This window comes from Mobula hypostoma, chromosome 4 (assembly GCF_963921235.1).
Source record: "Mobula hypostoma chromosome 4, sMobHyp1.1, whole genome shotgun sequence".
Classification (NCBI taxonomy): domain Eukaryota; kingdom Metazoa; phylum Chordata; class Chondrichthyes; order Myliobatiformes; family Myliobatidae; genus Mobula; species Mobula hypostoma.
The window spans coordinates 145,421,975-145,437,563 of NC_086100.1; positions in this window are offsets into that span (position 1 = coordinate 145,421,975).

Sequence of the window (15,589 nt, forward strand, 5' to 3'; positions counted from 1 at the left end):
TAAAAAGAGCAAGCCTAAGGGAGTTGGGGGGCATGGAGTGTGCATAAGATGGATTGGCAGGCAGAGTTAAAGATAATTCTAAGAGGTGCTTCATTAGTATTAACAATAAAAGGTTTACTATGATAGAGACTAAGTCCAGTTACAGATCATCAGAATCATCAAGACTACCTATGTGTGGAGCAACAGGAGGTTGCTGAGATCTTTAATATCTATATCTCCTCAGTATTTATAAAGAGAATATTGTACATGCCAAATAAATTAAAATAATAAGTAGTGAGGTCTTGGTATATATGCAAGGAAGGAAATATTTACAACCTTGAATTATGTTAGTATGGGCACATGTTCAGGGTCTGATCAACTGAAACCCCAGATTTTTTAGGAGGCCATGGAAAAAGTTGCCAAGGTCCTTGAAGAGATATTTGCTTCATTGTTAGTCACTGGTAAAGGATCCAGGAGACTGGAGGTGTCTAATGTTATTCCATTGTTCAAGAAAAACAACAAGGATAGGTCAGGGAATTGCAGGCCAGTGAGTCTAAATTTAATTGTCGGGGAGTTATTGGAGGGAATTAAGAGACAGGATCTACATCACTTGAATTGTCCAGGCCTGATCAGGAATAATTGACATGATTTTGTGTGTGGTTGGTCATATCTGATTAATCTTTTGGAGTTTTTTGAAGAGGTAGCTAAGGGATATTTGATAGTAGGGCAGTGGATGTTGTCTCTAAGGACTCCAGTAATACCTTTGGCAAGATCTCACCTGTCAGACTGATCTGGAAGATTAGCTCAAGTAGGATTCAGGGGGAGCTACCGAGGTGGATTCAGAGTTGGCTCAATGATAGGAAGAAGACAGTGATCTTAAAGGTTGGTTCTCTGACTGGATGCTTATAACTAGAGGGTGCCGCAAGGATCAATGTTGGGATCTCTGCTATTCATTATTTATGTAAATAATTTGGATACGAATGTATAAGGTATGATTCCCAAGTTTGCTGATGATACTAAATTAGGGGGCATTGTTGATAGTGAGAGAGATAGGCAGAGGAATAGCTAATGAATTTCAGTTTAGGCATATGACATAGGCATAGGCATATGTGATGTGATGCATTTTGGTTATTTGACCCAGGGTAGGATCTATACATTGAATGATAGGGTACTGACAGAAGTTATCTGGGTGTACGTACACAAATTGTTAAAAGCGGTTGGGCAAGTAGACACAAAGGTAAAGAAAGCATTTAGCATGCTGGCCTCATTAGCCAAAGCACTTGTTTCAGTTTAGGGACTGTACTTTGCAGTTATATAAGATGCTGCTGAGGTAGTGCTTGGAGTATTGTGTACAGTTTTGGTCACCTTGTAGGAAAGACATTGTAAAGCTAAAGAGAGTGTAGAAGAGATTTACAAAGATGCTGTCAGGACTAAAGTACCTGAGCTATAGGGAGAGTTTGGCCACAGTGGATCATTATTCCTCGGAGCAAAGGAGAATGAGAGCCGATGTCATATGTTTGTAAAATAATGAGGAATATGGATAAGATGAATGGTCATTTCACCAGGGTTGAGGAGTCCAAAGCTCTAGAGGGCACAGATACAAGGTAAGTGAGGAGAGATTTAAAAGAGATCTGAGAGGTAACTTCCTTACACCTGGGATAGTATGCATCTGAAGTAAGCTGCCAAAGAAAATAATTGAGGTGGATACAATTACGATATTTAAGAAGCAATTGGATAGGTGTATGGAGGGGAAGGGCTTGAAGAGTTATGGACAAATTGTGGGGAACTGGGACAAGCAGTGAGATGCTGTTGTCAGCATTTACTAGTTGGGCCAAAGGGCCTGTCTCTGTGCTGTATTACTTTATCATTCTATGACTCTACTTATAACGTTTCTGTTTTATTTCTGGGTTTGTAAATAACAGTGATGCAAGATGCAGCTGGTTTGTTGAGTAATTGGATTGAACAGTCTCTTAGCACATGTGTTATGGGCTGAGACATAAAGAACAGTCAGAACAGATTGTGGCTTTACAAAATTTCCAGTAGCTTTGAAACAATGTCTAGAGTGAGTAACTTCCTCCATCTGGAGAGGAATGGGAAAAGATAGAGTGAACCAAATCATAATTAAAACTAAATATTCATCCTGGACATTCGAAGCTGACCACCTTTGGACTATTGCCAACATTGTTTATCATATCATGGAAGCAAAGAAAGTACTTTGTGAAATGTCAGCTTTCCTTCCTGAATGTGTTGACGTTCACTTAAAAAAAACACTGGTGTATATAATAGTGGAGTAACTAAAGTCATTCAGTCACAAGAGATGGTTTCTGAAAGACCTGTATCTTCAAGCAGGAAAGAGAATGTCTCAATTCAAGTGGAATAGTAGGGAATAGTAGTTAGCATATCAAATGTTACATATGTTACACACAGAGGACTCAAAAAGTCTGTGATTTGGAAAGTGAATGCGCTCCCTGCTGCTCAATGCATTCACGATTATTTTACAGAAGTCCGGTTTCAGCTATTCTGAACTTTAGTTCTGTTTAATTTTTGTTTAAGCAAGAAGAGGGTTACTTTAATCAGGAAGAGCAAAGACTGGTGTTCATCTTTCTTGGTTCTAGATTTTACCTTTGCACCCTGGGCTGGAGTAATCTTTGTAAAATAAGGTCATTGAAAAATCTGCTTCCTGTGTCATAATTCTTATTAATTCCTTGTTCACCAATCATCTCTGTGCTTACTGACTTAAGTTAGCTCACAGTTAAACCCATATCTTGATTAGGAAATTCTCAGCAATAGTTTCAAATATTCCCTTGGTCTTATTTCTCTAAATCTTCTCCAGTTCTATAACCCTTGAGATATCTGTCTTCCTCTAGTTTTAACCTAATGGCTATTTCTTCACTTACTTACTCTAACCATTGATTCCTGTGCCTTCAACTGACAAAGACATAAGCTGTTAAATTCCTTCTCTTAATTACACTTGCCTAATTTTCTTCTGATAATCCTCCTTGGTTTTACTGTTCCCATTTTAAAGGAACTTTATAAATGTAAATTTATGTGATATCAGTGCATGTTCTGAAATGCAAGTTTTACAGAAGAAAATTATATTGTTCATGACAGTGTCCAAATCCATGGTTCATCAGTAAATGGTAGTGGGGAAGTTGGGTGAGGGGAAGTGGGCATGGGGTATTGGTTGTTGGGATAGAAGATTGTTAATGGCTGGACCTTTCAGAGTAACATTATAAAATGGGGAAAACATAAACAAGACAGATATTTTCATTTGAACTCTTTTCCATGGATCTATTAATCGAGTGAATTACAGAGGCATGTGCACTGCTATTGATGTGTAATATAGCTAGATAATGAAGCAATGAAGATATTTTTATGCTTTCCTTGAATGCCAGAAAATCTTTATTTGGATAAAGTTTACATTCTAACCTTTCAACAGATGTACAGTAAAGCTGTTTACATCATGAGAACATTTTGGATTCCCTTGCTAATGGGCTAAATTTGAAGAAAAATGAGTTCATTCTCCAGCTTTTGCCATTTTATCCACATTGTTTCCTCATAAAACGGAGAGTGTCAAATGCACACAAAAAATCTATTACTGTAAAGTGGTGAAATTAAACTGTTTTCCAAGATTCATCTCTTGAATTATTTTGTTTTAATCCCACACCAGTTGGTGTTTGCTTACATGATGTCTTTTCATCTTTCAGCCGACAGACATCGGTCTGATGAAAACATTATTCCACACTAACGGATTTCACTGATTGAAGAGAACAAAGTAAGAGGAAATAGTAGACTGGTCTGCACTGCAAAAATCCCTGGCAAGTGTTGTAGATGACAAAACCCAAAGATCAAATTCCCTGTTAGTTTCTCTTTTTCAATGTGCCTGATCCATTTTGTTTGTTTTATTTTGTTCAGGAGGAGAAATTCGGAGTGTCAATGTACCTGATCCATTTTGTTTGTTTTATTTTGTTCAGGAGGAGGGATTTGGAGGGTCGATGTGCCTGATCTGTTTTGTTCATTTTATTTCATGCGGGATGAGGAATTTGGAGAGGGGGTTGATATGCCTGTTCAATTTTTGTTTGTTTTCTTTGTGGGGAGGTGAGATTTGGGGGTTGATGATCATGCTGCCTTTTTTTTTCTTACTTAGTTTCATGGCTACCCAGCGAATTGAAGAATTTCAGAGTTGCATATTTTGCTAATAAAATGATCCTTTTTCCCTTTTATTTGATTCACATTGTTAAATTACATTATCATATGTTAAGTATAACATATAACATGATAATGTAATCTGCCAACTATCTCATCCAATCCTGGTTCCAGGTGGTTTGATTAATCCCTTTAAAAATGCTGAGAATCCTACTAACAGCCAGCACCTTAGTGGGTGATTTTGTTGATCAGACAGGTAATAAATGATCGAACAAATCCTGCTATTCAATGCTTTGGAATTGGCTTATTGTCTCATTTCAATATCCGTTAATAAAATATGGTAGGATCATCCTCAAATTGTGGGTTTTCCTCCATTGATACATTGGCACTTGATCTACCCGCATGCCTTAGCCAAATGATCTGCTTAGCACAGGCAGCACAAATGTTAGAGTAAGATTAAGTGCAAAATGGTTGCCAGGTTGTCTCTGTGGATTTGATGAGTTGAAGGTCTATTTTCATACTGTATCCCTCTATAACCCATGTATCTTAAGTTTCTAATTCTATTACGCGCATAGATTCCACAACATTGTTAGGAGTTTGTTTCAATGAATGTTCACCTCCCGATATGAAGTTGAAGTAAGCTCCATTTGTAATAGAGATAAGATATTGGATTCAATGAGGGGGCAAATATTAGTAAGTCACACAAATAGATTCAACATAGTCTTATTTATAAGTACTGTCACACTGATACTTAATTCTTTAATTCACATGATTGATGTTAATTCTGTCTTCGATAAATCATCACCGAGAAACTTATTGTTAAGTCTCAAGTTGTCAGACTGCTGACATATTTGAAATCAGGTAGTATTGAAAGGCTAGGAATGTCTTGGTAAGAGCTTGGTAAGTTAGATAAAGAAGGACTGTAAAATTGGCAAAGCTGCCTAGATAATGGATAGCATTACCTGGTAACAACAAGAACTTGACTGGAGATGATGCAGAATGGAGTGGATATTTTGATTCAGTAGAAGATAAATTGAAAACAGATAATGCTGGAAATGCTAAACACACAAAGCAACACCTGTGAGGAAATGGAGTTATGATTTCAGCTCAAAGACCGTTTGTCAAGACCATTCTGATCAGGATTAAGCTCAGGAGGAGCATTTTTCTTTATTTTTTGGCGAACCTATTCAAAAACATACACATCGTTACAGAAAACATCACGAGAAACAATAGGGAAATAAATGAAGGTTTATAACGTAAATCTTTTCTCCAGCTTTTATTTATAAGAATGGTACGCAAAACAATCTAATTGATATTGTTACGTACTCCGTAACTGGGTTGCCAAACCAGCAGAAATGGATCACTCAGTTGGAGTCTGGAGTACTAGAACTAAGAAAGTTTTATTAAAGAAACAAGCAACACAGTAATCGAAAGGATAATAAATGCAACAGTTGAGCGATGATAAACACACATGTGCACAGAATTAAGATAACAGCATCAATCAAGCTCTATCGTTGTCTAGGGGTAAATGACCAAATTTCAAAATGACTCAGAGTTCAGTCCAGTTCAGTTCGCAGTTATCGTTGCCATGGCGATGGACAACGTGGAGGAAGAGAGACAGAGAGAACAGGAACAACTGATCATTCAGAACACTGCTTCACTCACAGACCTGCGAGATTGCTCACAAGCAGCTTTTGGGCAGGTCCTTGGTGATGTCACCTGAGGTCACTGACTGTGACCCCTCCTCCAGATGTGGTCGATCCTCTGCAGTGAACCCGGCACCCAGGCAAGGGCGGACACACACCGGGTTCCCGCTGATCGTACCTTTCCACCCTGGTCGTTGTCTGATACTTCTCACCCACTCGTGAGAGGCGCATTGCTTCCAGGGTCTCGTTACCTCGGGTGGCGTGTGTGTGTCCTGCCTTAGCGAACCTGTCCCTTTTTATCCCCCTGCTGGGGTATCGCCTGCCCATCACTTCAAACAGTTCAAGGTTCAAAGAGGGGAGCCGCTCCAGACAGCTCTCTCTCTCCCCCGTTCCTTCATTACACATCTCCAGACGCTGCTCCATTGTTCCTTATCTCTCCTTGCCCTGAGGGCAGGTGGCAGACCAACTGCTGATGCCACTGATGCTAGCCCAGGCCAGCAAACATCTTAATTTTATGTGTATTCTCGTAACAATATGCAAAAAAATCTCACAAGGAAAGAAAAAGTGCATGACAAGTTTTAGTGCTTGGTGATGACAAACCAATATTAATTGGCATTGTTAGAATTATTTTTATGTAATGCCCAGGTTAAACTTTCTACTGCTAATCTGTGAGTTATTTTTATTTTAACAGTTTTCTGAAAAAGTAGTGTGTCTTGCTGGTAAGAGTGTTGTCACTTTGGCTAGAGATAAAGAGCCATGTAGTCCAATTTAGGAATGTTGCACCAGCCACTTGGGGTTATCTTGGTATGTGTTGTGACCTTCTACCCAGTGGAATGCTGTGGAACATTAGAGAGGGCTGGGCAGGATCAGATTTCTGAAGGACAGTACATCTGGTTTGAGGTCTTTTGGCGAGAGCTGTGGAGTGGGGCACAAGGGAAGATGCCCTCCAAATGTCATTCAAAGGAGAGACCACATTGTAACATTGTAAGAAGTGTTTTATGCAGATGAATTGTTCAAAGGAGGAAATTCTCTTTTCTTGCTGGCGGTTTGATGTTTATTTTTAGAAGCTGCTTGTATGACGCATGGCTCCAGGGTTGTACACCTAATGGGTTCTTTTTTTTTCTCTCATTTTTCTGCTCAGTAGGTTTTTTTTTGTTATCACAAAATTTTATTTTCAATCTTTAAGATGATGGGTTTTTTTTGAGGCATTGTAAATGTTGTTACTTCGATGTACTCATGTTATTTTTCCTATATATATTATAAAAAGATTTGAAAAGAAAGAAAAGGAGGAAGTAACCAATACTTGTAAGTTAGCTAGTTCATTTGAGATGGTCTTTGAGGGAAGTTCAAACCGTGATGGGTGTCTTTCATGCAGAACGTGAGTTCAGCATTGTAAGTAAATTGATACATCCAACTACTCCAGAAATGAGCTCCAACGTTTACGTACATATCTAGACTGGTGTAGACGTAATGGGCCCTGCTATCTTTCTTTTCTTTTATTGTTAACTGTTTGATGAAGTTGAAGATTGACAAACATACTTCCTTTATAATTTCTTGCTGCTGTGTGATTTGTCATTTCTTGGTGACCAATAATTGTCTATGGGGCAGTATTTACACAGCAATAGCATTTGCTACAATCAATGTTCCTTAATCGGAACATCCCAAATCACACCCACTCTAGATGTATATTGCTTTTGAAAGGTGGGCTTCTCACCGCTGGGTCAGCTGGGTTGCCAGCAGAGATAGCTAACGAGCCAAGTTTGTATATGAACCGAGGTGAGAAGGTTGCATTTGTAGGGTGCTCACCCTCGGTTTGATTAAGTGATTCATTTGTGTATTTAAGCAAGTGTTTAACCTAGTGTTTGTGGAAAGTAAGGTATGTCACAATTAAGGGACTTTACTATGGATGCTAGGGGGGGAATTAAGGCTTCATATGATTCAAAGAGGATATACCTAAGTAATGCTTGTGCTTTGAGTGAGGTGAATATTTAAATTCCTAATGAACTGCTACTTAGAGTGCTGAGTTCTGTAAAAATATTGGAGAATGTTACGCTGATTGAACGGTGCTTTGACCAATGAGCTGGTAAGGATGTTCTGTTAGTTCAGACAACCAGTGACGTGACTGATGACAAATCGCCCAAAAGACGGGGGCACCTGGAATGGCAGGGGAATAGGCAGTCCATACTTTTAGAGAACGTAGCTCAGGGTGAAGACTTTAAAGACCAGTTGATCTCATTTCTGCAAAATAAGGGAAAGGAGTTGTCTAATGTGAGAAGTCTAATAAAACTTTCAACTGTTGATTTAAGTTCTGAGCTGGTTTCAGCTATTACATCACTGGTTGATAAATACCAAAGTGTACCTGCGGAGAGCCAAGGTTATCATAGGCTGAGAAAGTTCTCTGCAGTTAAGCCCACACTCAATAGGGAAGAAGAATGAGGTTTTGGGTTGAGCAGATATCTCAGTTGCTAGATGATAACAGTACTTAGATAATATGAAAAACAGAGACTGGTGGAGAGTTTAAAGGATCCGGCTGCTGATAAAGTGAGGTTCCTAAAGGCAGAAAACCCATCCGCCACGTCAGCTAACTACATACAAGTCTAGAAGGTGCTTTTAGCACTACTGCAAGTTCAGCTGATCTTACAATGAAGTTTGGACATACATTCTGGGAGAAAGGAGAGAAGTTCCCTGCTTACCTTTTTGAGTTGGAGAAACTGCTGCTCTGTTCGAGCCATAAAGGGGGCAGTTGACTGTCTAAGAAATTACTTAAGGGTGGAGCAAATTGTGAGGGACACAGTTACATGACGTGATTGTTCTACATATTTGAATGACCCACAAGATATGCCCTCTTCCATTTTCACTGAGTTACTCAGAGAAGTTAGAGAGGAGGAAAACATGATTGAGAAACAGAATATTTCCAACAGCTGAGAAATATCTTCAGTGGTAGTCTCTACGGCTAAAGAGACCACTGGTGCCACAGCGGTAGAGCTTTTGAGGAATGAGGTAAAAAGCCTTTAGGCTGAGTTAGCAGAGTTAGCTAATGAGCTAAGTTTGCATACGAGTCCTGGTGAGAAGGCTGCATTTAATTAAAGTTGCTTCATGCACTTATTATGACTTAGGTTTTTATGTCTGTTAGATGGCATAATTTACTTGAAATTATTCTTAGCCATGGGAATTTCAGGTAACTCGACAGTTAATCTGGGCCTTCAACTGAACAAAATCTCAAGATTGAAGATTGAAGATGGTTTATTGTTGTTCTGCAGTACATGAGTGTAAAGGAGAACAAAATGATTGTTACTCCGGATCCGATGCAGCATTAAAAAAACACAATAAGCATAAAGAGCACAATAAAAAGCAAAAAAAAAAAAATCACAATAAATATAAATATAAAAAACTTAATGTACAAGTAACCATTTGAGTGTGGCATATATACATATGATTACCTTATATTCATCGACTGATTCCATGTACATAAAGTGATGCTCATTGATTTATAAAATATGCACGACCTTACAAATGAAATTGAACAATACATGATAAATACATATTTAGCATCCCCCGTCCAAACAATATCATAGTCAGAATTAAGGGCCACACCTTCTGTTGTCACAGGGTTGCTGGAACTGGCCCATTGATCATACTGTATGCTCCAGTGTAACTCTATGAATTGTCCTCCATTGGCAGACTGGTTCCCAATATGTTGGACAAGCAGAGGTTAACAGAAGGGTTGATTCAACACAGAATAGACTTGCAGAATAGCTTTGACAGCCAGTGAAACTTAAGCTCTAGGTTCACTGTTTGTCAAAGCTGTCACAGTTAATGAATGTTCATGATATGTGGAAAAAATAAAAAATGTAAAAAAAAATACAAATCTTTAAAAATTTACAGAAACTGAAACACAAATATAGATCCAAATGTGACTAAATTATTTAAGCTAACTTAATTAAATATATATATAAACACTATATAATTGTTTTATCTAACAACAGATGTTGGAAATTTGAAATAACAACTTTGCGGCCTCATTTCCACTGCCAATCTGTGAGCAAACTGGCTATGAGAGATAAGCCCAAGATCAGCCTTTGGGACTGGCCCGAGCACATATGACAGCTCTTGCTTTGATTGTTTTGACATTTCGAAACAATCAAGATTACATAATTTAAAAAAAACAAAAATAATAGTTAAAATCACATCTTGGTACTGTTTGAAATGATACAGAGAAATAAACAGAAACTTGTTATAATTGGTGAAATGCTAAAGAGCCAGTAAGAGCTATATCCTCAGTTCAAAGGGTGGTTGTATGTTAATAGTGAGCTCAGATTTGGACCAAGAGGTAAAACCCTCCTACATATACCACAAACATATTTCATACTTCTACGCTCCGTTTCACGGCAAGAAAGTCTGCAGCACATTGATTCCTACAGTGTGGTGAGCTGATGGTTCCTTGTCAAGTCATTACGAAGCATAAGATCAGACTAGTCTCTCCTTCTACTTTGATTAACCGTGCAAAAACGGACCCAGAGAGTCTCTCTGAGGAAAGAAGACAATTATGCACGAAGTTCCTACAGAATGGGTGCAACTTGAAGGAAATCAATCAGGCCCATAAAAGGGCTGACAGAAAAACCAGGAAACCTAACAACAAGGAGGAATCCATTGCTGCTGTCTATCTATATTTCCATGGTTTCTGGAAGGATTGCCAGGATCCTGAAGAAATACTAGATTAATACCATCCACAAACGAGTAAGGAAGCTCAAGTCACAGTGTGTGTGGGTCAAAGATGAACTGGGACTCAGGATGGCTAGTGTTTTACAGGATTCCCTGTGAATGCAGAGCAGCATATATTAGGCAGATGGGATGCACGGTGAAAATCCGCATCAAGAAGCACAAGAGGTGTATCTGTTGTGGTTACTTGGACAAATCAGTGGCAGCAGAACACTGTATTTGTAATTACCAGAGGATTGACTTTAATGGATCAAAACTACTGTGCTGTGCCAATGCCTTTTGGGACCACCTGGGGAAAAAAAGCCACTGAAATAAAACAAGAAGAAAAGAAGTTAAAAAAAGATGAAGGTCTTGCTCTAAGTAAGAACTGGAATTTGATTGTAAACAAGGTAGGAGAGCAGAAACCTGTTTGGATGAGGACTAACCAGAGAGGAAGGATAGACTATGGGGGTACCACTGGATTAGACATGCCCAGGCACCATTCCTGATGAAGATGGTGGAGTTTGTCACCAAAACGTTGGTTATAATATATAGCTGTACCTAGCAGGAAGCCCAAGAAGAGTTTATTAGCCTATCCCTACATAAGACCATAAGACATAGGAACAGAATTAGGCTATTTGGCCTATTGAGTCGATGTGCCATTTAAACAAGGCTGATCTTTTTTTTCTCATCCTCAACCTCATTTCCCAACCTTCTCCCTATAACCTTTGATGCCATGTCCAATCAAGAATCTATCAATTTCTGCTTTAAATACACCCAGTGACCTGGCTCCACAGCTGCATGTGACAACAAATTCCACAAATTCACCACCCTCTGGCTGTAGAAATTTCTCAGCATCTCTGTTTTGAATGGATGCCCCTCTATCCTGAGGCAGTGACCTCTTGTCCTAAACTTTCCCACCATGGGAAACATCCTTTCCAAATCTACTCTGTCTAGGCCTCTCAACATTTGAAAGGTTTCAATGAGATCCCCCCCTCATCATTCTGAATTCCAGTGAGTACAGATGCAAAGCCATCAAACGTTCCTTGTATGATAATCCTTTTGTTCCTGGAATCATCCTTCTAAATCTCCTCTGGACCTCTCCAATGCCAGCACACCTCTTCTAAGATGAGGAGCCCAAAACTACACAATACTCAAGGCGAGGCCTCGCCAGTGCCTTATAAAGCTCAGCATCACATCCCTGCTCTTGTATTCTACCTCTTGAAATGAATGCTAACATTGCATTTGCCTTCCTCACCCCTGACTCATTCTCCTAATCTGTCTAAGTCCTTCTGCATCTTACCTGTTTCCTCAACACTACGTGCCCCTCCACCAATCTTCATATCATCTGCAAATTTGGCAACAAATCATTTATATCATCATCTAAATCATTTATATACACCATAAAAAGAAGTGGTCCCAACACCGAACCCTGCGGAACACTACTAGTCACTGGCAGCCAACAGACAAGGAAATTTTATTCCCACTTGCTGCCTCCCACCAATCAGCCAATGCTGATTGTAGTGGCGAACTCTTGACTCGGCCCGGGAGCAGTAGACAGTGGCTCCTGTTTCTCTCCGGCGGGTTAACTGACGGACCCACCTTGATGAGGAAACTTTGCAGGCTCGCTTCGGTGAGGTAACTGGACAGGGTTATTCCAGTGAGGAAGGGCGAATTACCAGCACTCTCTTCGGCAGAGACTAGGCTTGCTTTGGCCAGATGACATTGGTACGCAGTACCTTTGATGACTTTGCAGACGCTCCTGCCCCAAACGGCTGAAAGCCGGAGACTATAATCTACCAGTTCAGCCGAGTGTTGATTGCCTCTATTCACCAAAGCCGAGGGACACGGGAAAACAGGGAATCAACGGTCCGGATCGTAACATAAACAAGGTAAATTTAAAGGGACCCCGATCTGGACCATGACACCCACTAATTTTTCCTTTGTTGTATGCTTTCTCTTTAGTTTTTACATTAGCTTTGATTTCCCTTGTCAGCCATGATTGTACTATTTTTCTCATTTGAGTACTTCTTCACTTTTGAAATACACATGTCCTGCACCTTCCTCATTTTTCCCAGAAACACATACCAAGGCTGCTCTGCTGACATCTCTGCCAGCAGTTCCTTCCAATTTACTTTGGCCAACTCCTCTCTCATACCACTGTAATTTCCCTTACTCTACTGAAATACTCCATGTCAGACTTTAGTTTCTCCTTATCAAATTTCAAGTTGAACTCAATCATATTGTCACCACTGGTTCCTAAGGGTTCTTTGACCTTAAGCTCCCTAATCACCTCCGGTTCATTACATAACACCCAATCCAGTATAGCTGGTTCCCTGGTAGGCTCAACGACAAACTGTTCTAAGAAGCCATCTCTTAGGCATTCAACAAACTTACTCTCTTGAGATCCATTACTAACCTGATTTTCCCAATCAACGTGCATGTTAAATCTCCCATGATAATCACTTAACACATAACCATACCTCTCTGCTGTTCTTATCTTTTTCTCAGTGTGCTTCTGGTCTTGGCAATATGTGGTAAATGCTATCAATGGAATTAAAAAAATAATAAAACAATGGTACACATGTTGTTCAAAGTATTTTTTAATCTAAAAGTATCTTATTTGTGAACTGCAGTCTATTATGGCATGGAATCCAATATTTGAAGAGATTAGTATTGGAATGGGTTTATTATTGTCACATGCAGCAAGGTACAGTGAAAAGCTTGAACTGTATACTGCTCATACAGATCAGCTCATTACACAATACTTTGAAATAAAACAATAACATAGCAGAATAAGACGTCAAAGCTACAGGGAAATGCAGTGCAGGTAAACGAAAAAGTGCAAGATCATAACAAGGAATATGGTGAGGTCAAAAGTCCATTTTATCATACAAGAGGTCCATTCAAGGGTCTGATAACAGTGAGATGGAAGCTGTCCTTGAGCCTTGTGGTATGTGCATTCAGGCTGTTTATCTTTTGCCTGATGGGAGAGAGGAGAAGTTTAAATTGCTGGGTTGGATGCTGTCTTTGATTATGCTTGTTGCTTTACCGAGACAGCGAGAAATATTGACAGGGTCTATAGAGGGGAGGCTGATTTCTATGATATACAGAGCTGTTTCCACAACTCTGCAGTTTCCTGTTGTCACTTGAAGAGCAATCGGCATATCAAGCTGTTATGCATCGAAAAAAAAGAATGCTTTCTGTGGTGCATTAATAAAAATTGATAAGGGTAAACTGAGTACTGGGAAATGCAAAATGAAGTGCAAGATAATTTAATGGTAATTTTCAAAGAAAGCTAGATATTTTATATGGTTACTTTTGCAGGATATTCAGAAAGAACAGGGAACAGGGTCTGTTTAGACGCTATCACAAAACATACACAAGTTTTGTGCTGAGAGGTCTTTGAAAATGAAGGAGAAATTTGCACTTACATTTTATATCTTTGTGGATTCAGCATTCACTACACTAATCATTATCTGCACATATCATCAGGGAAATTATACTTCTTAAGGTAATATACATAATAGCTGTTGGACGTTCTGTGATTTTTATGAGTCATTTATGATGTGCGGCTATCAATAGTGACTGATTATTGAACAGACATGCATCAAGGATTTTGGTTGCTGCATTCATATTCTTCATAGAAGAGGTAGAAAAAGGAAGAGAAATCTCATATTCTCAATGCTTTAAGTATATGATTTGGCAAGTGATGACAGCTAAATGCTTTTGCAAGGGTATAACTCCAGGAATGCATGTGCAGTATCGAAAGAAGTTTAATGATCCGTCAAGGTCAATGAAAGCATCTTTGGATGCCATAACCAGCCAAATGTATTGTTAGTCTCAGCAAACGTTCAATGACTCATATCCTCATTATTCACCTCCTGACTACCGTGAACATTCAGGCCTCAAATCTAGCATTATAGGCTTCACCTCAGCTTTACACTCTCAAATAAAAATTCTATACTTGCTTCTCTCACATTGCCATCCATTTAACCAGGATAACTATGTTACTCTCATTAATCATGTGGCCATTGTACTGAGCTCATCGTTAAACAACTTGGACACAAAACTTGACCAAAAATTCTGCCCTAACATGTCAGTATGGGACAAAACAATGCATACTAAGCTTTTCAAATATGCTGTAAGCTGAATGGAAATCCTGAGGAACCTGTTTCTACAAACATCACGTCCTTTCCTGCACCTCTGCAGTGTATCTGTCATGAAAGATGGGCAGGATGGTAGCATAGTGGTTAGCACAACACTTTAGAGTACCAGCAACCCAGGTTCAATTCCCGCCACTGCCTGTAAGGTATTTGTACATTCTGCGCTTGACTGCGTGGGTTTCCTCCAGGTGCTCCAGTTTACTCCCACGGTCCAAAGACGTGCTGACTAGTAGGTTAAATGGTCATTGTAGGCTGTCCTGTGAATAGGCTAGCATTAAATTGGGGCATGGCTGGGCAGTGCAGCTCAAAGATGTGGAAGGACCTGTTCCTCACTGTATCTAAATAAATAAATAAAATTTACAAACCTACACAAGAGTGCGAAGATGTCTGATTCTGCCCCCGCTAAGCTTTTAAGGGTGGAAAACAATAAAAATGTGTTACCAGATTAAAACCTAAAACCCATTTACTATCTTATCAGAATGCGACAATTCAAACTTTTCCCATAAAAACGTATTTGTTGTGCAAATAGTCAACCATCAGACATTTCGATATTCCACAGTTCATGGTTTTATAGAAAATGGATAGAGTGAAGATAATATAATCAAAGGAGAAATTATGTCAATTAAATGGTTACAAGTCAGACTTTTGTATTATAAAATAAGGAGTGGGGAGGCAAAATTTCACAGCTTCTAGATTGCAGCAGTGTGGACTGATCCCTGAACATGTTCTGAGTATTGTATTGGTAAGTTATGTTCAAAGCCCCCTAATGTGTGGGTAATATTTAAAATTCAGGAATGACTTGCTAGAGAACAGTGGAAAGAGTTGATTAGAAGTTCATAAGGCTGCAGAGTTATGAGCAGAATTTGGACATTCTCCCATCAAAACTACTCAGTCATTCCTTCATGGCTGATTTTTCTTTAACTGTCTTCTCCTGCTTTAGAGTGATAGAGTTAT